This window comes from Giraffa tippelskirchi, chromosome 3 (assembly GCF_054371585.1).
Source record: "Giraffa tippelskirchi isolate mGirTip1 chromosome 3, T2T-mGirTip1v1.2.pri, whole genome shotgun sequence".
Taxonomy (NCBI): Eukaryota; Metazoa; Chordata; class Mammalia; order Artiodactyla; family Giraffidae; genus Giraffa; species Giraffa tippelskirchi.
Window position 1 is genome coordinate 148,118,047 of NC_137277.1, and position 22,901 is coordinate 148,140,947.

The 22,901-nt window shown below is 37.1% G+C and overlaps 1 protein-coding gene across 21 annotated transcripts in view; it reads right to left on the minus strand.

The window, feature by feature from the left end:
* The window catches only part of HYCC2 (hyccin PI4KA lipid kinase complex subunit 2), a 62,645-nt gene that overhangs the window by 38,699 nt on the left and 1,045 nt on the right, over positions 1–22,901 (minus strand). For 13 of the 21 annotated variants that reach the window (XR_014079984.1, XR_014079983.1, XR_014079988.1 and 10 more), the window contains exons 2-3: positions 22,722–22,755; positions 9,594–9,693 (exon numbers count right to left, since the gene is read on the minus strand). The gene's annotated coding sequence lies outside the window, so the exon portion shown is untranslated. Of the gene's footprint in view, positions 1–9,593; positions 9,718–22,721; positions 22,756–22,901 lie in introns of all 21 variants that reach the window. The other 8 variants (XR_014079986.1, XM_081581833.1, XM_081581829.1 and 5 more) reach the window with 2 other exon arrangements.

The window sequence follows — 22,901 nt, forward strand, 5'->3', positions numbered from 1 at the left end:
GATTTTTACAAAGGTAAAAAAGTTAGAAATCAAGGGTCATATATGTACAGCAAAATGATGATAAACATATACATATATATACACTATACAAAATAAGGCCATTGAAGAAGGTAGATTTATGTTTTATAAAATGGAAAAATGTCCAGGTAGAAAAAGCAAGTTGTACAATAATATATAAGTTATAATTACATTAAAAATTATATAAATGTGAAAAGCTGGGAGGAAAAATATATACACTAAACTATTCAGTGTTTGCCTCAGAGGGAAGGATTAACTGAGGATATTCTAATTGTGTAACTCTGAATTACAAAAGAAGTAAAAATACATATGTATTATTTTTTAAGTGAGGCAGACAACAAAAGGTTTTGGGTTTTTAATTTAAGACTCAAAAGAAAGAAGAAAGAAAGGAAACCAAGTAACCAAAAGAAAAAAGAAATTTCTTGAGTAGGGAGGGAAATGTCTCCAAAGCAACTGAAATGAAAGTTCCTTTACTAAAAAGATAATATTTCCTGAATGTGTCACATTCCATAATAAATTTCTATCTAAAAAAAAGAAACTGGATTTTCTAATCCCCCCAACATTCCCTAAATATCTATATATAATGCACTATAACAAGGAGTACAAAAAGAAGTAAGAAATGCTCCTTATTTTCAAGTAGCAAATACTTTTAAGATAGGCTGGCGGATTTATTCAAGTAAACTGCAAGAGGAAAATGAGTGGATTAAAAAAGATGTTAAAATCAATAACCAAAATATGAATCTTATTTGAATTCCAATTCAAACATTAAAAAAGAGCTTAACATAACTGGAAAAGGTTAAACATGACTTATTGTATGACTTATTATGTAATACTGCTGCTGCTAAGTCGCTTCAGTCATGTACGACTCTGTGCGACCCCATAGACGGCAGCCCACCAGGCTCCACTGTCCCTGGGATTCTCCAGGCAAGAATACTGGAGTGGGTTGCCATTTCCTTCTCCAGTGCATGAAAGGGACAAGTGAAAGTGAAGTCGCTGAGTCATGTCTGACTCCTAGCGACCCCATGAACTGTAGCCTACCAGGCTCCTCCATCCACGGGATTCTCCAGGCAAGAGTACTGGAGTGGGGTGCCACTGCCTTCTCCATTACTGCATGATATTAAATCAAGGAATGATTAATTATTTTATATTTAATAATGGTACTATAGTTAGGAAATTTCCCATACCCTTATGGCATCACCAAGTTAATGGACATGAGTTTGAGCAAACAACAGGAGATAGTGAAGGACAGGGAACCCTGGTGTGCTACAGTCCCTGGGGTCACAAAGAGTCGGACACGACTCAGTGACTGAACAACAACAAAAAGTCCCACATATATTTGGAACTATTTATGAGCTATTATTCCCAATTTTGTACCAGGACTATAATATTTTAATTACTGTGGCTTTATAATGCACTTTATACAGTCTATGGGTTCACAAAGAGTTGGACACGCCTGAATGACTAACACTTTATAATAGTACAAGTTCCATATTAATTTTTTCCTAAAAATGTATTTGATTATTATTGCCTGCTTTATTCTTCCAGTTAAATATTAGGCTTCTACTGATAAGTTTCTTTTCTATACTCCATCCTCATAGGAATTAAATTTATAAATTAATTTCAAATGACATCCTCACATCATTGACTCATCCAATACAGAAGCACAGCATTGCTCTTTATTAAAAATCTTCTTTTTTACGCTTGTATAAACTCTGTGTTTTCTTCACACAGATCAACACATTCAAATCAAGGTGATTCCTAAGTAAAACCTTCTCTGTTGGTTGGTTCCAGATCCATCGTGGATACCAAAATCCAAGGATACTCAATTCCCATAGCCAGCCCCCCCTATCAGCAGATTCAACCAACCATGTACCATGTAGCACTGCATCTATTTATTGAAAAAATCTGAGTATAAGTGGATTTGCTCAGTTCAAACCAGTGTTGTTCAAGGGTCAACAGTTTATAGTTTCTTGCTACGACTGTGATTCTTTTTCATTATTTCAAACTAGCTATTGTTTCACACACAAAAATAAATACTTTTTAAAAAGATCAAAATGACAATCAACAAGTTTTTAGATAAATATTTAAAATACTGAAACTGACTTAAATTAAGACTTATTTCTATGTTTTAGGAAATAGCTATACTTTGACTACACTGACTCCCTTATAGAAAAGGACAACAAAAAGGAAGTACAAATAATCAAAAAATTTTCAAATTCTTTACAAAAAACATCAACAGCTTTTAAAATTAAAAAGAAAACTAAACATTATTTTTTGAAAGAAACACAAAACTTTTTAATCTGATATATACTGCACTGGAATCCCTAACTGACACAAGGGCCCGGAGCATACATTTTGAAAAAGTTCCCCAAGTAATCCTGATGACTACCTTCAGTTAAAAAAATAAAAAGTATTACATCCAAATTAAATTTCTCATTTTAAATTTCTATATGATATCTCCCATAAAAACAAATTTGCCATGTCAAATCACTTTGGTTTCTATCAATACTGTTTTTTTATGTGACTGCAAGTTAATTAACTTTAGACAGAAGAATATAGTGGTGTTAATAATAATTATAACTGAAACACAATACTTCCCTGATTTTATGATACTAATTTTAAGACAGTAGTTTATTAACAGATTTAAGTAGAAAATAAGAAATAATCCTTTATTAAAATGAAACAAAATGCTTAACTAAAGGATAAGAGCACAAGCTTATCCATATAATCCCATAAGACTTTAAAAAATTATCCCTTACATTTCTGGCCACCTTTAGTCTTTACACTTGCCACACTCTCCTAGTTCTTCGTATATGGCTCTTCAGTGTTAACCTCTTCATAGAAGTCCCCTGTGTCTACTCCATTTATATTGGCTGCCTCTACATGCTCTTCCCTCCAACCCTTAACACTCTGTCCTTTCCTTCATATCATTTTAGCAAAACCTGTAAATAATCTTTTTTTTTTAATGAGGCATGGTTGACATACAATGTTATAATTATTTACTTATTATTGGCTTTCCCACTAGAATTTGTACTTCACAAGGATAGGCACTGTGTCCCAAGTGCCAGGCACATAGCAGGCACTCAAACATCTGATTTAATTATTTGTGCTCATGAACTCACTTTATTTAGCACCTTTGCAATGACACTTATTTTGGGTCATAACAAAACCTGAAATATCTTCTGCATTTTCTGTTTAATTAAGCTTAATAATTTTATTTTTTCCAAATTAAATACAGATGGAAGCTAAGAGCCTCTTTCAAAATCATCCAGAAACTTCTGACAGGCAGATATTCTCCCAGATCTATGAGTCATTCATACTAACCTTGCTCAGGTTTGAAATTAGAGACACAGATATGGCAATTTTTCCATCTTTGAATTAACTGCCATGTGTCAGGCAATCTTCTGCTGAGAAAATCATTACTGCAAAACTGTATTATACTGTGATATTTTGTAGACATTTTAAGTAATAATTAGGGGCAAAAATTCAGTTAACAATTCAACCCTATGTGGTTTTACTAAAATCAACTGAAATCATAACTGAATAAATGAATACACAAAGCTAAATTCCCAAAACACCAAATATGAATGATTACTGCTATTTCAAAATTTACTTGCCTGGCTGCTGAAAAGCATATTTGGACAATATACATCTTGATTTCAAAAATGTGAAAAAAATGTGTCTTGAAAGTGAGAAAAAAGAAAGTTATCAGTGAGCCTTTTAAGTATAAATGCTGTATCAGCTGCTTTTTGGACTTTATATGATTTAATGACAGGAAATAGAATGTAGTGGTTTAGACTCAATTTTTTGTCTCAGTAGACACTATTTCACCCCTACATTTTACAAGTTTATTAATTCATTAAATTCAAGCTTATTACATAAACCCATTAAATTCAAGTTTATTATATAAGCCCATTACATGTTAACAAATAACATTTTAAAAAGAAACTTTATTTTTCCAAAACAAAAACAACTATAGTGACAAGAATAGTGCTGCTTTACAATTTCTGCAAATCTTATACTTGCCTCTGCATCCAATCTGTTTCCGGAAATCTTCAAGGTATATTCACCAGAGAATGATGGTGAAGAAGAAGTCAAATACTATCTTAGTATTAATACGAAAAATAGTTTTAACTCCACAGATCCACTTAAAGGATTCCCAGGACACATACTGAGCACAGACTCTGGAGCCAGATTAAGCTTCAGGTCACTAACGCTAGCTATGTTTATTTTTTTTAATTGAGTTATAATTAACATATAATATTATACTAGTTCCAGGTATATGTCAGCAATTTGATATTTTTATACATTATGAAAAGATCACTGCAATAAGACCAGTTACCAACCCTCACCACACAAATTTGTTACTATATTATTGAGTATGTTCCATATGTGTGCATTACATAACTATGACCTATTTATCTTTGAACTGGAAGTTTGGACATCATTCTAACTATGTTTAAATCATCTTATCCCCTTACTAGCTATACTTAAACCCTGTGTTTCATTTCTTTCATAGAGGTCCTAAGGTAAACACTGCATAAGTATCTACTACAAGCAGTATATAATTAATCTTCAGGATACTATGTACTATAAAATAGCTGTTATCCCCATCTAACAGATAAGAAAATTCAAGTGTAAAGTTTGAGTGATCCACACATGGCAACACAATTTGAGTGGCAGAGCTGGAATTTGAATTTAATACCTACTAAAATCTATGGTTGAAAAATGTAATTGTCCCTTTCTTAACAGCTCATACTTCTCCCCCCAGAGCTTTCTATGTTCTGACCATATTCACTTCTCAGTGTCTCTATTGCTTCATGCACACCTTCACACCAGGGATTCTGTTCCAGCCTGTAGTGCTGTCCTACAATAACTATTCCAATCCTGTTAGTCTCGGTAGGCCTTTCTTGACCACTTTATCTAGACAGAAGCCCTTTTCCCTTTCTCCAGTATTTTCCATTCCAACAAATACAGTTCATTTTCTTCCTATGGACAAGGATTTTATACCTTGCTTACTAAACCTTATTACTTATCGTCTATCTTTCCTAACAGATTACAAATTCCATGAGAATAGAAGGGTCCTTTTCTGTTCTGCTCACAATTGAGTACTCACTATGAACTCAAAGCTAACAAGTATTTTATGGTATCCAGACATATAACAGGGACTTAATGTCTATTTGCTGAATCAATGAACCACAAAGCTTATATGATCTTGGACAAATAACTTAAACCCTTTGGGCTTCAGGTCGCTACAATGCTAAGTTACTTTATAAATCTAAAATCCTATAAATATATTTTAGTACCTTCTTTTGTAACCAGTAGGTTACAAAGAAAAAATTTAAATATATGTCTTCTAACTAGCGGAGAAGGCAATGGCACCCCACTCCAGTACTCTTGCCTAGAAAATCCCATGGACGGAGGAGCCTGGTAGGCTGCAGTCCATGGGGTCGCTAAGAGTCGGACATGACTGAGCGACTTCACTTTCACTTTTCCCTTTCATGCACTAGAGAAGGAAATGGCAACCCACTCCAGTATTCTTGCCTGGAGAATCCCAGGGATGGCGGAGCCTGGTGGGCTGCAGTCCATGGGGTCGTGCAGAGTCGGACACGACTGAAGCGACTTAGCAGCAGCTTCTAACTAGAGTCAGCATCTTTTAGCATTTAGAGGTGGCTATGAACATAGTTATTAACATACTGCAAGTCCTCTTTTTATTTAAACAGACAATACAGAATTCTGAAAATCATTTCTTCTGCTGCATATTACACTCATCCCATCACCTGGTATATAAAAGCTATATTTAAAAGCAAAAATCAAGCTGATATTCTAGCATGCAGATCAATTCAGGCCCATACTGCCTCACTTCCAGAGTACGAAACAAATTATAAAGGCTATCACAGAAAATGATTATCTTTTTGGTGACCATGGAAATGGCCACCTTTATTAGCAAGATCTGAATAAAACATAATAAAAAAATAATAAAGTGCTGAAATATGATGTTAAAGAGGTCAATAACTACTTGTCAGAAAGCAAACTCACAATACTTGTACAAGTACAGTAAGTTCTCCACTACTTACACAAATATATATTGTGTCTTAGCTGATCAGTATATATGTTCTTCTTTCAGTTTCAGTTCAGTCGCTCAGTCGTGTCCGACTCTCTGCGACCCCATGAATTGCAGCACGCCAGGCCTCTCTGTCCATCACCAACTCCCGGAGTCTACCCAAACCCATGTTCATCGAGTCGGTGATGCCATCCAACCATCTCATCCTCTGTCGTCCCCTTCTCCTCTCGCCCCCAATCCTACCCAGCATTAGGGTCTTTTCCAATGAGTCAACCCTTCGCATGAGGTGCCCAAAGTATTGGAGCTTCAGCTTCAACATCAGACCTTCCAATGAACACCCAGGATTGATCTCTTTTAGGATGGATTGATTGGATCTCCTTGCAGTCCAAGGGACTCTCAAGAGTCTTCTCCAACACCACAGTTCAAAAGCATCATATCTGCGGCGCTCAGCTTTCTTCCCTGTCCAACTCTCACATCCATACATGACCACTGGAAAAACCATAGCCTTGACTAGAGGGACTTTTGTTGGCAAAGTAATGTCTCTGCTTTTAAACATGCTATCTAGGTTGGCCATAACCTTCCTTCCAAGGAGTAAGAGTCTTTTAATTTAATGGCTGCAATCACCATCAGCAGTGATTCTGGAGCCCAAAAAAGTAAAGTCTGACACTGTTTCCACTGTTTCCCCATCTATTTCCCATGAAGTGATGGGACCAGATGCCATGATCTTAGTTTTCTGAACGTTGAGCTTTAAGCCAACTTTTTCACTCTCCTCCTTCACCTTCATCAAGAGGCTCTTTAGTTCTTCTTCACTTTCTGCCATAAGGGTGGTGTCATCCGCATATCTGAGGTTATTGATATTTCTCCCGGCAATCTTGATTCCAGCTTGTGTTTCTTCCAGCCCAGCGTTTCTCATGATGTACTCTGCATATAAGTTAAATAAGCAGGGTGACAATATACAGCCTTGACGTACTCCTTTTCCTATTTGGAACCAGTCTGTTGTTCCATGTTCAGTTCTAACTGTTGCTTCCTGACCTGCATACAGGTTTCTCAAGAGACAGGTCAGATGGTCTGGTATTCCATCTCTTTCAGAATTTTCCACAGTTTATTGTGATCCACACAGTCAAAGGCTTTGGCATAGTCAATAAAGCAGAAATAGATGTTTTTCTGGAACTCTCTTGCTTTTTCGATGATCCAGCGGATATTGGCAATTTCATCTCTGGTTCCTCTGCCTTTTCTAAAACCAGCTTGAACATCTGGAAGTTCACGGTTCACGTATTGCTGAAGCCTGGCTTGGAGAATTTTGAGCATTACTTTACTAGCATGTGAGATGAGTGCAATTGTGCGGTAGTTTGAGCATTCTTTGGCATTGCCTTTCTTTGGGATTGGAACGAAAACTGACCTTTTCCAGTCCTGTGGCCACTGCTGAGTTTTCCAAATTTGCTGGCATATCGAGTGCAGCACTTTCACAGCATCACCTTTGAGGATTTGAAATAGCTCAACTGGAATTCCATCACCTCCACTAGCTTTGTTCGTAGTGATGCTTTCTAAGGCCCACTTGACTTCCCATTCCAGGATGTCTGGCTCTAGGTGAGTGATCACACCATCGTGATTATCTGGGTCGTGAAGATCTTTTTTGTATAGTTCTTCTGTGTATTCTTGCCACCTCTTCTTAATATCTTCTGCTTCTGTTAGGTCCATACCATTTCTGTCCTTTATCGAGCCTATCTTTGCATGAAATGTTCCTTTGGTATCTCTAATTTTCTTGAAGAGGTCTCTAGTCTTTCCCAATCTGTTGTTTTCCTCTATTTCTTTGCACTGATCGCTGAGGAAGGCTTTCTTATCTCTCCTTGCTACTCTTTGGAACTCTGCATTCAGATGAGAATATCTTTCCTTTTCTCCTTTGCTTTTCGCTTCTCTTCTCTTCCCAGCTATCTGTAAGGCCTCCTCAGACAGCCATTTTGCTTTTTTGCATTTCTTTTCCATGGGGATTTTCTTGATCCCTGTCTCCTGTACAATGTCACGAACCTCTGTCCATAGTTCATCAGGCACTCTGTCTATCAGGTCTAGTCCCTTAAATCTATTTGTCACTTCCACTGTATACTCATAAGGGATTTGATCTAGGTCATACCTGAATGGTCTAGTGGTTTTCCCTACTTTCTTCAATTTAAGTCTGAATTTGGCAATAAGCAAATTCTTTAGAAACTGACAATTTAGAGAGGACTCGGCTTCCCTGGTAGCTCAGATGATAAAGAATCCACCTTCAATGCAGGAGACCTGGGTTCATATCCCTGGGTCAGGAAGATCGGGAAAAGGGAATGACCACCCACTCCAGTATTCTTGCCTGGAGAATTCCATGGACAGAGGCCCCTGGTTGACTACAGTCCACAGGGTCATAAAGAGTCATAAAGAGTCGGGCACAACTGAGTGACTAACAGGATATAACAGGCAGTATGGCCTACTGGTTATAAAGTGTACAGCTTTTGCTCTAGACTGCCGGAGTTTGAATTCCAGCTACATGACCTACAAGTTATATTAACTTGAGAAAGTTACTTAACTAATCTGTGGTCTCAAATCCCTCATTTATAAAATGGGGATTACCTATGTCAAAGAATTTTTTTTAAAGATTGAATAAGTTAACAGACAGCAGTGAGCTAAACAATGATAACTGCTCTCAAGGATTTCTAAAGGCTCTCAAGGATTCTAATGGACCAAAATTATTGGATAAACAAAGCTATACTATTATCAGGGTGACATATGACAGTAAAAAATAGTTTTGTTACTGCAAATTTTCAAACAAGGTTAACAACTATCTACATATTTCAAGGTATAAGTATGAAACAAAGCACTTAATAGATGCTATTATTGTAAATACCAAACTCTAAGTAAAACATTAGAGCTGCACTGTCCAGTTTTAATTAATTAAAATAAAATTTAAAAATCAATTCCTGGGATTTCCTGGCTGTCCAGTGGTTAGGATTCAGAGCTTTCACAGAAGAGGGTCTCAGTTTGATCCCTGTTTACAGAACTAAGATCCTACAAGCCACATGGCATGGCCAAAAAAAGTAGAAAAAAAAAACCTGTACTATTAAAAAAAAAACCCCCACCAATTCCTTACTTGCACTAGCCACATTTCAAGCACTTAGTAGCTGCAGTAGCTAGTGTCTCCCATATTTTAGAAGCACAGATGTAGAACACAGACATTATCAAAGAAATTCTATAAACAGCATTGATCTAGATGTAGTTAGACAATACAAATATGCTGAGTATATTCAATAATTTAAGAGCTGCAAAGTTTAGGGAACAAAAAATTTTAAAGACAACAATTAAAAAGGAAACACTTTCAAAAGTAAAATTAAAAGTCAATAATTAAGATGTGATTATTTCAAGTCTCCTAGGTAAAAACTGCCTAGTAAATAGAAGCTCCCCACCAAAAATTACGAAAAAGTCCAACATGTTTAACTATGGGAACTTCATTCTTTATCCTTTAAAAAGTCAAATTCTATAATTTTACCTCTGTTGTAAGATCAGTGTTCTAATGGAGGAGGTGGCACAGGAATGCAGCAGAGTTCAAGTGTGGAATTCATTTGTTGAGACTTAAATATTTTCCAACTCTACAAAAAAATGAAAATGAAAAACTGTGAAATACTGAGAGAAAATATTATCAAGAATGTAAAATAAAGGAGAAAGAATAATTTTGAAAATACATTTATAATACAGTGTACCTAATTTAAAAAATAATTAGGATTATTTTTTAGTTTCAAATTTACCATTAAATACTGTAAAGACTTCGAGTAAGCTATTTAAAATTTCTGGAGCTTAACCTGAGTAATCTACAAAAATAAGTTACTTCCTAGTCAAAAAGCCTATAAATCCAATTTTTCAAACATTACAGTGATCTTATACACACACACGTAACAATCAATAAAATTTTAACATGCAGTATAAAATAGAGCTTAAATAACAGCTACATTACAATTTTGCATGAATTTCACAGACTGAAAAGTTTATCATTTTGAGAAAGAACACATAAAATGCTATTACTTGAAGTTCTAGCACAAAAACATTAAAAATCATTTTCAAACTGCTTAAAGTATACTTTTCTCATAAAGTCATAACTACTATCATGCAGTTGCTGACCACATTATACTCTACTTCTCTGATTCAAAATTCATCACAACTTCAGAATCTTAAAACATCAAAAGCAAATTAACATTTTAAAATAGTTCATCACAAAATACTTTTTTAATACAAGGAATACTGCAATAAAATTCTCTTGGAGTTAAATGACGTTATCACTTTAAAGTCTCCAAAGTTTTTCAAACTGAAGATGCATCGGGAAACCTACTCCAAGGATGGCAGCTGACTTTTCATCTCTTACACACTGGGCTATCGCATGAAATTTTTTATTTCATGAGAAGTTTTGCCGTGGGGAAAAAACTTGAAAAGGACTAACAGAATGTCTCTGCAAAGATATACAAGAAATTGGTAACACTGTGGGAAGAGACATTTGATGTCAAGGAGACTCTGTCTTTTTGAACTTTGGGAATTTGGAACCACCAAGACAATTGCCAGATTTTGAAGCACTGCAGGCAGGCATACTTGAGAGCTATGCTGGGAAGCTCTATAGCGATAGGTCTCTGATAAGACTTTCAAGGTTAAGGATACTAGGCTCTCAATTGAGGAAAACAAAACCAAACAAGAAAACCCAACAGGGCAAATGATATGAAAACTGAGTCATTCAGAGTATGTTCTTTAACTACAATAATTAATAAATAATAACAATAATCGCTCAGTCCTGTCTGACTTTTTGCGACACCACAGACTGTAGGCTCTCCCAGAATTCTTCAGGCTAGAATACTGGAATGGGTAGCCGTTCCCCTCTCCATGACTGAACCCAGGTCTCCCTCATTGCAGGTGAATTCTTTACCAACTGAGCCACCAGGGAAGCCCATAATTAACAATAACTAATAATAAATAAAATAACAATAATAAACAAAAGGGCTTCCCTTGTGGCTCACCAGGTAAAAAATCTGCCTGCAATGCGGGAGACCTGGGTTTGATCCCTGGGTTGGGAAGATCCGCTGGAGATACCAAGGGAACATTTCATGTAAAGATGGGCACAATAAAGGACACAAATGGTATGGACCTAACAGAAGCAGAAGATATTAAGAAAGTGGCAAGGATACACAGAAGAACTATACAAAAAAGATCTTCATGACCTAGTTAACCACGATGGTGTGATCACTCACCTAGAGCCAGACATCCTGGAATGCGACTGGGCCTTAGGAAGCATCACTACAAACAAAGCTAGTGGAGGTAATGGGATTCCAGTTGAGCCATTTCAAATCCTGAAAGATGATGCTGTCAAAGTGCTGCACTCAGTATGCCAGCAAATCTGGAAAACTCAGCAGTGGCCACAGGACTGGAAATGTCAGTTTTCATTCCAATCCCAAAGAAAGGCAATGCCAAAGAATGTTCAAACTACCACACAATTGCACTTATCTCACACACTAGCAAAGTAATGCTCAAAATTCTCCAAGCCAGGCTTCAACAGTATGTGAGCCGTGAACTTCCAGATGTTCAAGCTGGATTTAGAAAAGGCAGAGGAACCAGAGATCAAATTGCCAACATCCGTTGGATCATCGAAAAAGCAAGAGAGTTCCAGAAAAACACCTATTTCTGCTTTATTGACTATGCCAAAGCCTTTGACTGTATCGATCACAATAAACTGTGGAAAATTCTGAAAGAGGTGGGAATACCAGACCACCTGACCTCCCTCTTGAGAAATCTGTATGCAGGTCAGGAAGCAACAGTTAGAACCGGACATGGAACGACAGACTGGTTCCAAACTGGGAAAGGAGTACGTCAAGGCTGTATATTGTCACCCTGCTTATTTAACTTCTCTGCAGAGTACATCATGCGAAATGCCAGGCTGGATGAAGCACAAGCTGGAATCAAGACTTCTGCGAGAAATACTGTAGCTCAGTTGGTAAAGAATCTGCCTGCAATGCAGGAGACCTGGGTTTGATTCCTGGGTCGGGAAGATCCCCTGGAGAAGGAAATGGCAACCCACTCCAATATTCTTGGCCTGGAGAATTCCATGGACAGAGAAACCTAGCAGGCCACAGTCCATGGGGTTCCAAGCGTTGGGCACGACTTAGCAACTAAATGACGACAATGATGCAGATGACACCACCCTTGTGGCAGAAATTGAAGAACTAAAGAGCCTCTTGATGAAAGTCAAAGAGGAGAGCGAAAAAGTTGGCCTAAAACTCAACATTCAGAAAACAAAGATCAATGGCATCCGGTCCCATCACTTCATAGAAAATAGATGGGGAAACAATGGAAACAGTGATAGACTTTATTTTTGGGGGCTCCAAAATCACTGCAGATGGTGTCTGCAGCCATGAAATTAAAAGATACTTGCTCCTTGGAAGAAAAGCTATGACCAACCTAGACAGCATATTAAAAAGCAGACACATTACTTTGCCAACAATGGTCCATCTAGTCAAACTATGGTTTTTCCAGTAGTCACAAATGGATGTGAGAGTTGGACCATAAGACAGCTGAGTGCCAAAGAATTGATGCTTTTCAACTATGGTGTTGGAGAAGACTCTTGAGAGTCCCCTGGACTGCAAGGAGATTAAACCAGTCAATCCTAAAGGAGATTAGTCCTAAATATTCACTGGAAGGACCGATGCTGAAGCTGAAACTCCAATACTTTGGCCACCTGATGCACCTGACTCATTTGAAAAGACCCTGATGCTGGGGAAGATTGAAGGCAGAAGGAGAAGGGGACAACAGAGCATGAGATGGTTGGATGGCATCACCAGCTCGATGGACATGAGTTCTGAGTAAGCTCTGGGAGTTGGTGATGGACAGGGAAGCCTCGTGTGCTGCAGTCCACGTGGTCGCAAAGAGTCAGACACGACTGAGCAACTGACCTGAACTGAATAAATAAAAACCTAAAGAAACCTCAGCTACCTGGAAATTTTAAATTATACTTCTAAACATCTATGGGTCAAAGAAGATATTAAAGCCAAAATCAGGGGCTTCTCTGTCGGTCCAGTGATTAAGACTCCATGCTCTAAATGCAGGGGACACAGGTTTGATCCCTGGTTGGGAAACTAAGATCCCATACACCGTATAGCATGGCCAAAAAACTTAAAAAAAAAAAAAAGTAAACAAATAAACAAAAATGCAACTTCCAACAGCATTAAAAAAAAGAGAGAGAAAAAATCTAACAGAAGATATGCAAGACTGCTATACTGAAAACAAGAAAACATTTTTGAGAGATAAACTGAAGGCCACATCATGTTCACAATTTGGCAGCTCACAGTAAAAACGTCAATTCTCCCCTAACTGATTTCTAGTTTCAAAGCAATCTTAATCAAAATCCCACTGATCTCCTTTAAAATCCCACTGCTCTTCTTTAAAAGACAGATTCATAAGCTGATTCTGAAATCCTTATGGAAATATAAGGAGCCAAGAATAACCAAGGCAACCTTTAAAAACAACAAAAATTGGAGGACTATACTCCAAAATATTAAAACCTATTATAAAGCCACAGTAATTAACTGTACAAGTATAGTAACTAAAACTTACCAATGAAAAAGTAAAGCCTAGAAAGTCACATACAAGTAGGATTGTCTGATTTATGACAAAGGCAAATTGCAGTGCATTTGGGAAAACAGTCTTTTAAATAAAAGATGCAGGGTCAACTGGATATCCGTATAGAAAATATTGTATCATGATCTCTAACCTTACATAATTCACAAAAATAAATTCCAAATAGAATGTAGATCTAAAAATGAAAGTAAACAAACCAAAAAAAAAAAAAAAAAAACCATAGCAAAATATCTTTGTGTCTTTGAATCAGGCATTTTTTTTTTTTTTTTACAATGTTGTGATAGTTGAAGGTGAACAGCAAAGGGACCCAACCATACATATATACATGTATCCATTCTCGCCCAAATTTCATTTCCATCCACAGAGCAGGCAAATATTTTTTAAGCAAACAAAAAGGCACTAACCACCACCACCACAGTAACAATAAATTGGACTCCATCACACCTGTCATTAGAAGACAGACTAAGGGAATGAAAAGGCAAGTCAAAGACTAGAACCAGGATATCAGTAACATTCTAAGGAGAGATCTGTGATTGCTTGGGGTTGGGGTCGCGGCAGGAAAACTAGAAGATCTGTAACTTCTCCAGACTGGGAGTATGTCTTAGACGTATCTGTATTTCCAGTTCCCAACAGGGCTTAGCACATAGTCAGCACTTAGTTCATGACTACTGAATGAAGGGCTTAACAGCAACAAGTGGTCAGTCAGCAGCAGACTCAGGAGAGGAGTACAAGTGAAAAGTTGAAGTGTTAGTCGCCCAGTCATGTCCAACTCTTTGTGACCCCATGGACTGTAGCCTGCCAGGCTCCTTTGTCCATGGGATTCTCCAGTAAGAAAACTGGAATGGGCTGCCATTCCCTTCTCCAGGGGATCTTCCCGACTCAGTGTTCGAACCCAGGTCTCCTGCATTGCAAGCAGATACTTAACCGTCAGAGCCACCTGGGAAGCCCTTCAGGAGAGGAGACAGGGAGACAAGTATGGCAAAGATTACTAGTTCCTATCTAATATAGATCCACACTCCACCTGCAATGATCTAGTCTATACTGTCAGCTAAAGCCATTTCTGAATCTTATTTACAGCTAAGTATGGCCAAATGACTAAGTTTTGATCATCAAGATCAGAGTTATAGAAAGGTTTCTCTCTTTCCTTTTTCCCACCTTGGCCACGCCACATGATGTGCAGGATCTTAGTTTTTCAATCAGGGATTTAACCCGGGTCCATGGCAGTGAAAGCACTGAGTCCTAACTACTGGCCTACCAAGGAAATCCCTAGAAAGGTTTCTTAAAAGATGAAAGGTATGCCCCTTTTATCTTCTGCTTTTCTTCCTCCTTTCTTCTGCCTAGATCATGGATATGACAGCTGGATATACAGCATCCATTCTGTGATCTTGAAAATAGAACCCACATGCTAAGGATGGCAAAGGAAAAAGAGAATGAGACTGGTCCCTGACAAGCCTATGATGCTGCTGTATCAGTCTTAAATTGTTATTTCTGAACTTGTTTTTACAAGACAAAGAAATTAACTACTATCTTATTTAAGCAATGGTTATTTCTTATCTCTCTTTCTAGCAGCCCAAACAATTCCTACCTGATAAGGTAAGAAAGAGACTCCAGCAACAAATCTATGGTCTAAGATGCCAACAAGCCATCTCAGTTATGCTTCAATGCTAATAAAGTGTTCATCTCCACTGAAACAGGGGGGGTTGGGGGGGAGTGTAGGAAGCAAGACTGACTAAAGAATCTACTCTGTGAAAGTACACCACCATTATAGCTCAGATGGAGGGGTGTTTATAATAGTTTAGTACACTGAAAAGATTGCATAATACAGTACTATAATTTCTTGCCAATATTTAGGAGTTATGTTCTAGAAAAGTAACGTGACTTATTGTGACTGGCCAAAACCAAATGACATGTAAATAAGAGGTTAGAAAAAATAAACATTTTAATAGAAAATGTTAAATCAGCTATTAAAACCTGTTCAAATAAAAACCAGGGAATTTTCTACATATTAACCCCTTCAAACTTCCGAGAAATACTACTGTAGCACAACAGTTCAATAAGGCTGATTCTCTCATATTATGATCAATATTCTACTTCATAAAGATTTTGAACCTTTTCTTCTTGGCTTTCATTTTATGTCTTTGGTAATTGTGTTTTTATTTTTGTTAAATCAACAAAAATTTTCACATTTTTATAGTGACTGTATAATTTTTGGGGTTGTTTTTCATCCATACATTAAGAAAATAGAAAATAATCTGATTTCTCTGTGGACTATTATAGACTGAATTTTTGTGTCTCCCCAAAATTCATATACTGAAATACTAATCCCCAATGTGACTAAGAGGTGGGGCCTTTGGGGGGGTGATTAGCTCATGGGGTAGCATCTCACGAATGGGATTAGTGCCCTTATAAGAAAGATCCCCAGTGAGCTCTCTCACATGTTAAAACACAGTGAGAAGGCAGCCATCTCAGGTATAGGAAATGGGTCGCCAGCTGACATAAAATTTGCTGGCACCTTGATCTTGGACTTCCCAAGTTCAAGAACTGTAAGAAATAAATGTTTGTTGTTTAAACCACCCAGTCTATGGTACTTTATTATAGTAGCCTAAACTGATTGAGAGAAAGGTCCTTTTCTATTTCTCCACTCCCTTGAATTTGGGCTAGCTTAGTGAATTGCTTTGACCAACAGAATATGGTGGAAGGGCTGTAATATAAGTTCCAAAGCCTAATCCTCAAAGAGGCCTTGCAGCCTTACAGATTCCACCTTCATCTTTTTAGAAGGCTACCCTAAGAATGCCCTGTAAGGATGCCAAACTAGCCTACCAGAGGATGAGAACCCACACTGAGAAGAACTGAAGCCCTTTAACGAACAGCCAGCTCCATATGCAACCGTGCGAGTGCAAACATTTGGAGGTCGGCTAAACAGTTCCTTGTTGGTTTCACTTGGCTCTCTCATGCAGCTGAATCCACCTGGAGGGTTGACTGAGTTAGAAGGTCCAAGATCTTCGCACTCACACATTTGCACATGGAGCTGGCTGTTCATTAAAGTGCTTCAGTTCTTCTCAGTGTGACTTCTCATCCTCTGGTAGGCTAGTCTTCCTACAGAATCATGAAACATAAAAAATCTTTTAGTCCTGAGTCATTAAATCTTGGGGTACTGGCTTAGGCAGCAGCAACAAACTTTAAGATAATACTTAAAACAACAGCTTCTTGAAGGTGAGAACAATTGCTTGAGATTTTTCTGTTTTTATCTTTAGTTCACCTATTATAGTATCCTGTAAGCCATGCTGACTCCAACACTTCATTCTACTACAATTAAAAAAAAAAAAAGAAATTAATGTATGAAAACACAATGGAGAGCCATTAAAGGATTTTGTATGAAGTAATATGTAATAGGCACTTTAAAAGAGAACTCTGGTTACAATGTAGAGTGGACTAGAGGGAGGAAAGACCTACAAAGGGGGGTGACCAATAAGAATACTGTCGGAATGGTCCTAGTGAGAGGTCTAGTAGGAAATTAGGTGCCTAGACTATAATAACTGCTGCTGCTGTTGCTACTATTACATGCATTATGTATTTATTTTTTATAGAATGTCACCTTGGTGACTTTTTTTTAAAAATTCTTATCTTTATTGAAGTATAGTTGATTTACAATGTTACGTTAGTTTCAGGTATACAGCAAAGTGATTCAGTTACATATATGCTGCTGCTGTTGCTGCTGCTGCTAAGTTGCTTCAGTCGTGTCCGACTCTGTGTGACCCCAGAGACGGCAGCCCACCAGGTTCCGCCACCCTCGGGATTCTCCAGGCAAGAATACTGGAGTGGGTTGCCATTTCCTTCTCCAGTGCATGAAAGGGAAAAGTGAAAGTGAAATCGCTCAGTCGTGTCCGACTCTTAGCGACCCCATGGACTGTAGCCTACCAGGCTCGTCGTCCATGGGATTTTCCAGGCAAGAGTACTGGAGTGGGGTGCCATTGCAGATGTGTATATACAGAATATACATTCTTTTTCAGACTCTTTTCCATTATACATTATTACAAGATACTGAACATAGTTCCCTGTGCTAAATAGTAAGTCTCTGTTAGTTATCTATTTTATATATAGTAGTGGTATAACACATTTATGATGCACCCAGTAGTGTAGTTAGAAATTTGTATGTACTTGCTCATTTAATCCTTAATACAACCCTTTTAAAGAATTTTTTATTTTGAAAATAATTACAGACTCACATTCCCAAACTATGTGCCAGAGGTCCCACATATCCTCTTCCCAATGGTAACAACTTGCATAACTAGAGTAAAACACCAAGACCAGGAAACCAACATTGGTATAGTCCGCAGATACTATCACTCAGATTACTCAGGTATCACCAGTTTTACAAGCATTCATTTGCCTGTGCATGTGTATGTGTAGTTCTATACAACTACAGAACTATTCTGTCACCAAGAGGATTCTTTATAGTCACTCACTCCCATCTCCCTGATCTCTAACCCCTAACAAACACCACTCTGTTCTTCATCTCTGTAATTTTGGTATCTCAAGAACACTATATAAAGGGAATCATACAGAATGTAACCTTTTGAGAGTGGCTTTTTTCACTTCAGATTCATCCTAGTTGTTGCATGTATCAATAGCTCATTCTTTTTACTGCTGTATATTATGAATGGGTCACCATTTGTTTAACCATTCACCTGTTGAAAAACATTTGGGTTGTTTCCAAATTTTGGAGATTAGGAATAAAATTGCTATGAACATTCAGGTACAGGTTTTTATATGAATTTAAGTTTCAATTTCCCTGGAATAAATGTTCAATAGTGCAGTTTCTGGGTTGTACAACTCTGTTTTTTCAAAGAAACTGAAGCTATAAATGGTGAAGCTGGGATTCTAATCTAGATAATCTGCCTCTAGGTCCTAACTCTTCACACTGTTTCCAGTGGTTGTAGAAACTGAGAGAAATGAATGGAATCAAAGAAACAGTAAGGAGGTAGAGTCAACAGATTGCTCAGATGAGGGGTATATGAATAAAGTGTCCAGACTAACACTAGGTTCCAGCTTCAGCACATTAGATATTGATAAAATATGAACTGAACTTTAGATATGCTGTATTTAGGGGATCTGCAGGGTTTCCCAGGTGCCGCAGCAGTAAAGAATCCACCTGCCAATGTAGGAGATGCAGGAGATGCGGGTTTGATCCCTGGGTTGGGAAGATTCCCTGGAGGAGCAAATGGCAACCCACTCCAGTATTCTTGCCTGGAGAATCCTATGGACAGAGGAGCCTGGCAGGCTACAGTTCATGGGGTCTCAAAGAGTCAGACACAACTGAGCACGCATGCACAGGGGATCTGCAGATCATTCCCAACTTGCAGGCAACTAGATTACAAAACATAACTAGGTATCAAGAAAAACTCTGGATTAGAGACAGAGATTTGAGAATCATCACATTTAGATGCTGAGTAACATCAGAGAGACAGGGTCCAAATGACGAGAGATCTGACAACAGAACCCTGAAGAATAGAAATAATTGTTCCCTTTAGTTTTTCTCCCCACAAACAATAAAACAGTAGGTACTGTGACAGACTGCAAATTCATATTAACTTTAGATCTACAGCACTTCATGTCCACTTTATCAGTTCCACAATGCTATTATAAAGTATGAGGTATAAAGAGTAATATACTCCCTCCCCACTCTCTTTCTCATTTAAAAAGAAATATAAAAGGAATACAAGTTGATTAAAAAGTCTTATGAACCCTAGTGTAAACCATGGACTTTGGGTGATGTCAATGTGGGCTCATCAACTGTGACAGATGCACCACTCTGTGGGGTGTACTGGAAGCCATGCATGTGTGAAAGGGTGTATAGGAAATCTCTTCTTTTCTACTCAATTTTGCTATGAACCTAAAACTACTCTAAAAAGTCAATTAAAAAATAAAATTAAGCCTCAGTACAAAAGAATATGTAAAAAGCATAAATTTCACTCCTCTATCAGCATCCAACTCCCTCCACCCATTTTTCAAAAAAAGATACGGAGAAAGGAATTTAAAGAGGTAAACTGACAAATCTTAGCAGCTAAATAAGAATCAAGCAATATCAAGAGTCAATGGATAATGTCAATTATACCTCAATAAAAAAAGCCAAGGATTCATAATGATAAAAGTGATAGGTAAGTTTGATTCTAACCTTTTTGGAAGTTCAGTATTTTGCAATAGAATAAAATAACTATTAGGGAATCCATGCTTTGCCATTTAACAGTTTAAGTGCCACTTAGCATTATTTTATGACTACATTTTTTGCAGTTGTATCTCAAACTAAGAAAGAATTATAATTTTATAAACAAAGTCACACCTCTTAATATATTACATAATTGAGTTTTTTACTCCTTTCTCCAAAAATAAAGTCTACACATTAATTTTTTTCTCGTACCTGTCTCCATGGAAGACAAACACCTAAATAGAACATCTAGGATTTATCGAGATGAACCATGAATTTCTAAACATATCCTGTGTCAAAGTCAACACATTCACAATTTCAAGTTTTAATATATATTATTTTTTTTAACCAAAAGATAAGTCTGTATTTTCATCATATCACAGCAATATTGCAAGAAAAACCCTTTCATCAAGAAAACTTCAGGGTAAAGAATCCACCTGCCGATGCAGGAGACAAGGGTTCGATCCCTGATCTGGGAGGATCCCACATGCCGCAGAGCAACTAAGCCCATGCGCCACAACTATTGAGCCTGTGCTCTATAGCCTGGGAGCCACAACTACTGAAGCCCTAGAGCCCACACTCCAAAACATGAGAAGCCACCGCAATGCGAAGCCCTCGCACCAAAATTAGAGAGTAGATCCTGATCTCCACAACTAGAGAGCCTGTGCAGCAACAAAGACCCAGCACAACCAAAAAGAAGAAACTTCAAATTCTTATTTTCCAATTCTAGTTTTAGAACTAGATAGGTTTCAGCGACATTAAAAGAACAGGTTTGAATAATGAAAGAAATTAGCTTGGCTTATGTAAAGGAGCTAAGTGCCAAGTAAAAACTAATTCCAAGCAAAACATTCAGCACAATTTTTATTTCTGGCAACTTTAGCTCCTGGCTAGAAAATCCATCCCAGTTATGACAATAAATGCTAAAAATTTATTGAGCTATAATATATTGATAGATTTAGAAGCCCTTTGTCTCAAGCTAAAACTACTGTTCTGGTTCACACCACACTGGGAGAGCCTTAAATGAGATCAACGATTCTCAAGTGGAAGCCTGTGGTAAACCGTATCGTCTAGGGGATTTATCTTTCCTTCAAAATATATCTACCTCCCTCATATTCTCCCTACCATTAAGATTCTTCAGCGAAGTGGAGATGATATAATGGATATGCATGTGTACCTTTTTTTTTTTTTTTAACTCTTAAGATTATTCTGATATATACGTAACTCCTCACTTTCATGGAGAATTCCTGAATTAGGTCCAACTCTGCTTTTTTTAAATTTTTAAAATATTTTCCAATCCTATTTTTAAACACTGTATCAGTAGCAAACAAAAGAAAGCAGAGCTACAAAGTGGCAAGAGCACAGCAGAAAATGTAGTAGGTAAGGGGCCGTACTAACAGCAGCCCTAAGCAGCCTAGAGCTTTCTCTGCTAGCTCCCTCCAGAACCCATTATATTACATGTTAGATGAATGTTCAGCTCATCATCCTGAGAAAAACACACAGTCTACTAGTCAGATAAAAATGTAAAAAGAAGCTATTTTGGATATCAAAAAAACTAAGCCATAGAAAAAGAAAACAAAAATTCCTCTGTTCCTGCATTAAAAGAACAATAACAAAGTATTATTTTGTGCAGCTGATAACCTGTTTGGAGACTTTCTGCCCATATTTTATTATTTTAGTTTTTCATTATGTAGCATTCATTTTTCTATTATAAAACCCAGTCAAGCTAAAAACCTTACTCATCTTAAAACCTAATAAACTACTATAGAATGCCAAAACTGTATGAAAAAAAAAATCAAACAATCCTAATCCACATTGCTTGTCAAGACAGTTTAAGAGTTGGGTTAAAAAAACAGGCTATCAAGGTCCATTTTCAAGCAAACAATTATACTTCTTCACAGCCTTTGTTTCAAATCCCTTATCAACAGCTTCAATACTGAAATGTACTAGAAAAGAGAACTTCTAATCACATATAAATAATCAGCCAATTATTATTATATTCTAATTTGGATTAGTGTTCCTTAAATCACTTGCTAATTTCCTATTCAATGTTCAACTTTATTGCATTCTACAGTGACACCTACTGGCCATTTAGAATCAGCCATTCTCTAAGACATCTCTAGTAGGCTGGTTACATAATAAGAAGAAACACATACATATATACACAAGATACACATAAACTGCATGAAAGCAGAGATTTGTTCATAGGTATTCACACTACAGAACTGCACCTAAAATAGAAGCAGAACTGTTCTTTGTGACAGTATTATTCTTGCCAAAAGATAAAATAAAAAAGCATGAAATACCAAGTTTCAAAATTTTATCTGAAACACTGATAAATACTTCAGTACTCTAAACGTTTCAGAACTCTAATGATCCAACACTCTTTACCCAATGACATTTAGAGAAAAAAAGTTTCTAATTTAGTTTCTGGGATATACTAATATAAATCATCAATAATAGGAAAAAAGAATTTTGGAAAGTTCTTCTGACATGCAGTATTAAAATAAGCTCAGGAAAATTATATACTTGCTAATAAATACTACATTAGTCTTTATTGTCTAAGCTAAAGGCAACCTTTCAGAGAGGGTCAAAGGACATACTTTTTAAACCTAAGAAATAAATAATTCATAACTAATTTCTCAGACTTACGGAGCAAATTACTTAAAAGATAACTTCCCCTTCCTTCCCCTCCAAAAACAATCAGACCACCATGTCATTTTCAGTCTCTCACGTCCACAATATTTAGGGAGTGAAAAAAAAAAAATTACCAACTAATTTTCTATTCATTTTCCAAGTTGCACTTACCTTCTACTATAGATTTTTGAGCGTCTCCACTTCCCTGAAGATTAAAAAAAAAAAAATTGTAGTCAGTCAAGACCCTTAAAACAAATAAATTCACGAACTACAAAACGTGAACCTGGCCACGCTCATCTCAAACTAACACATCTCTCAACCCAAGTCCATATTTGGGATAAGTTCTTCGTG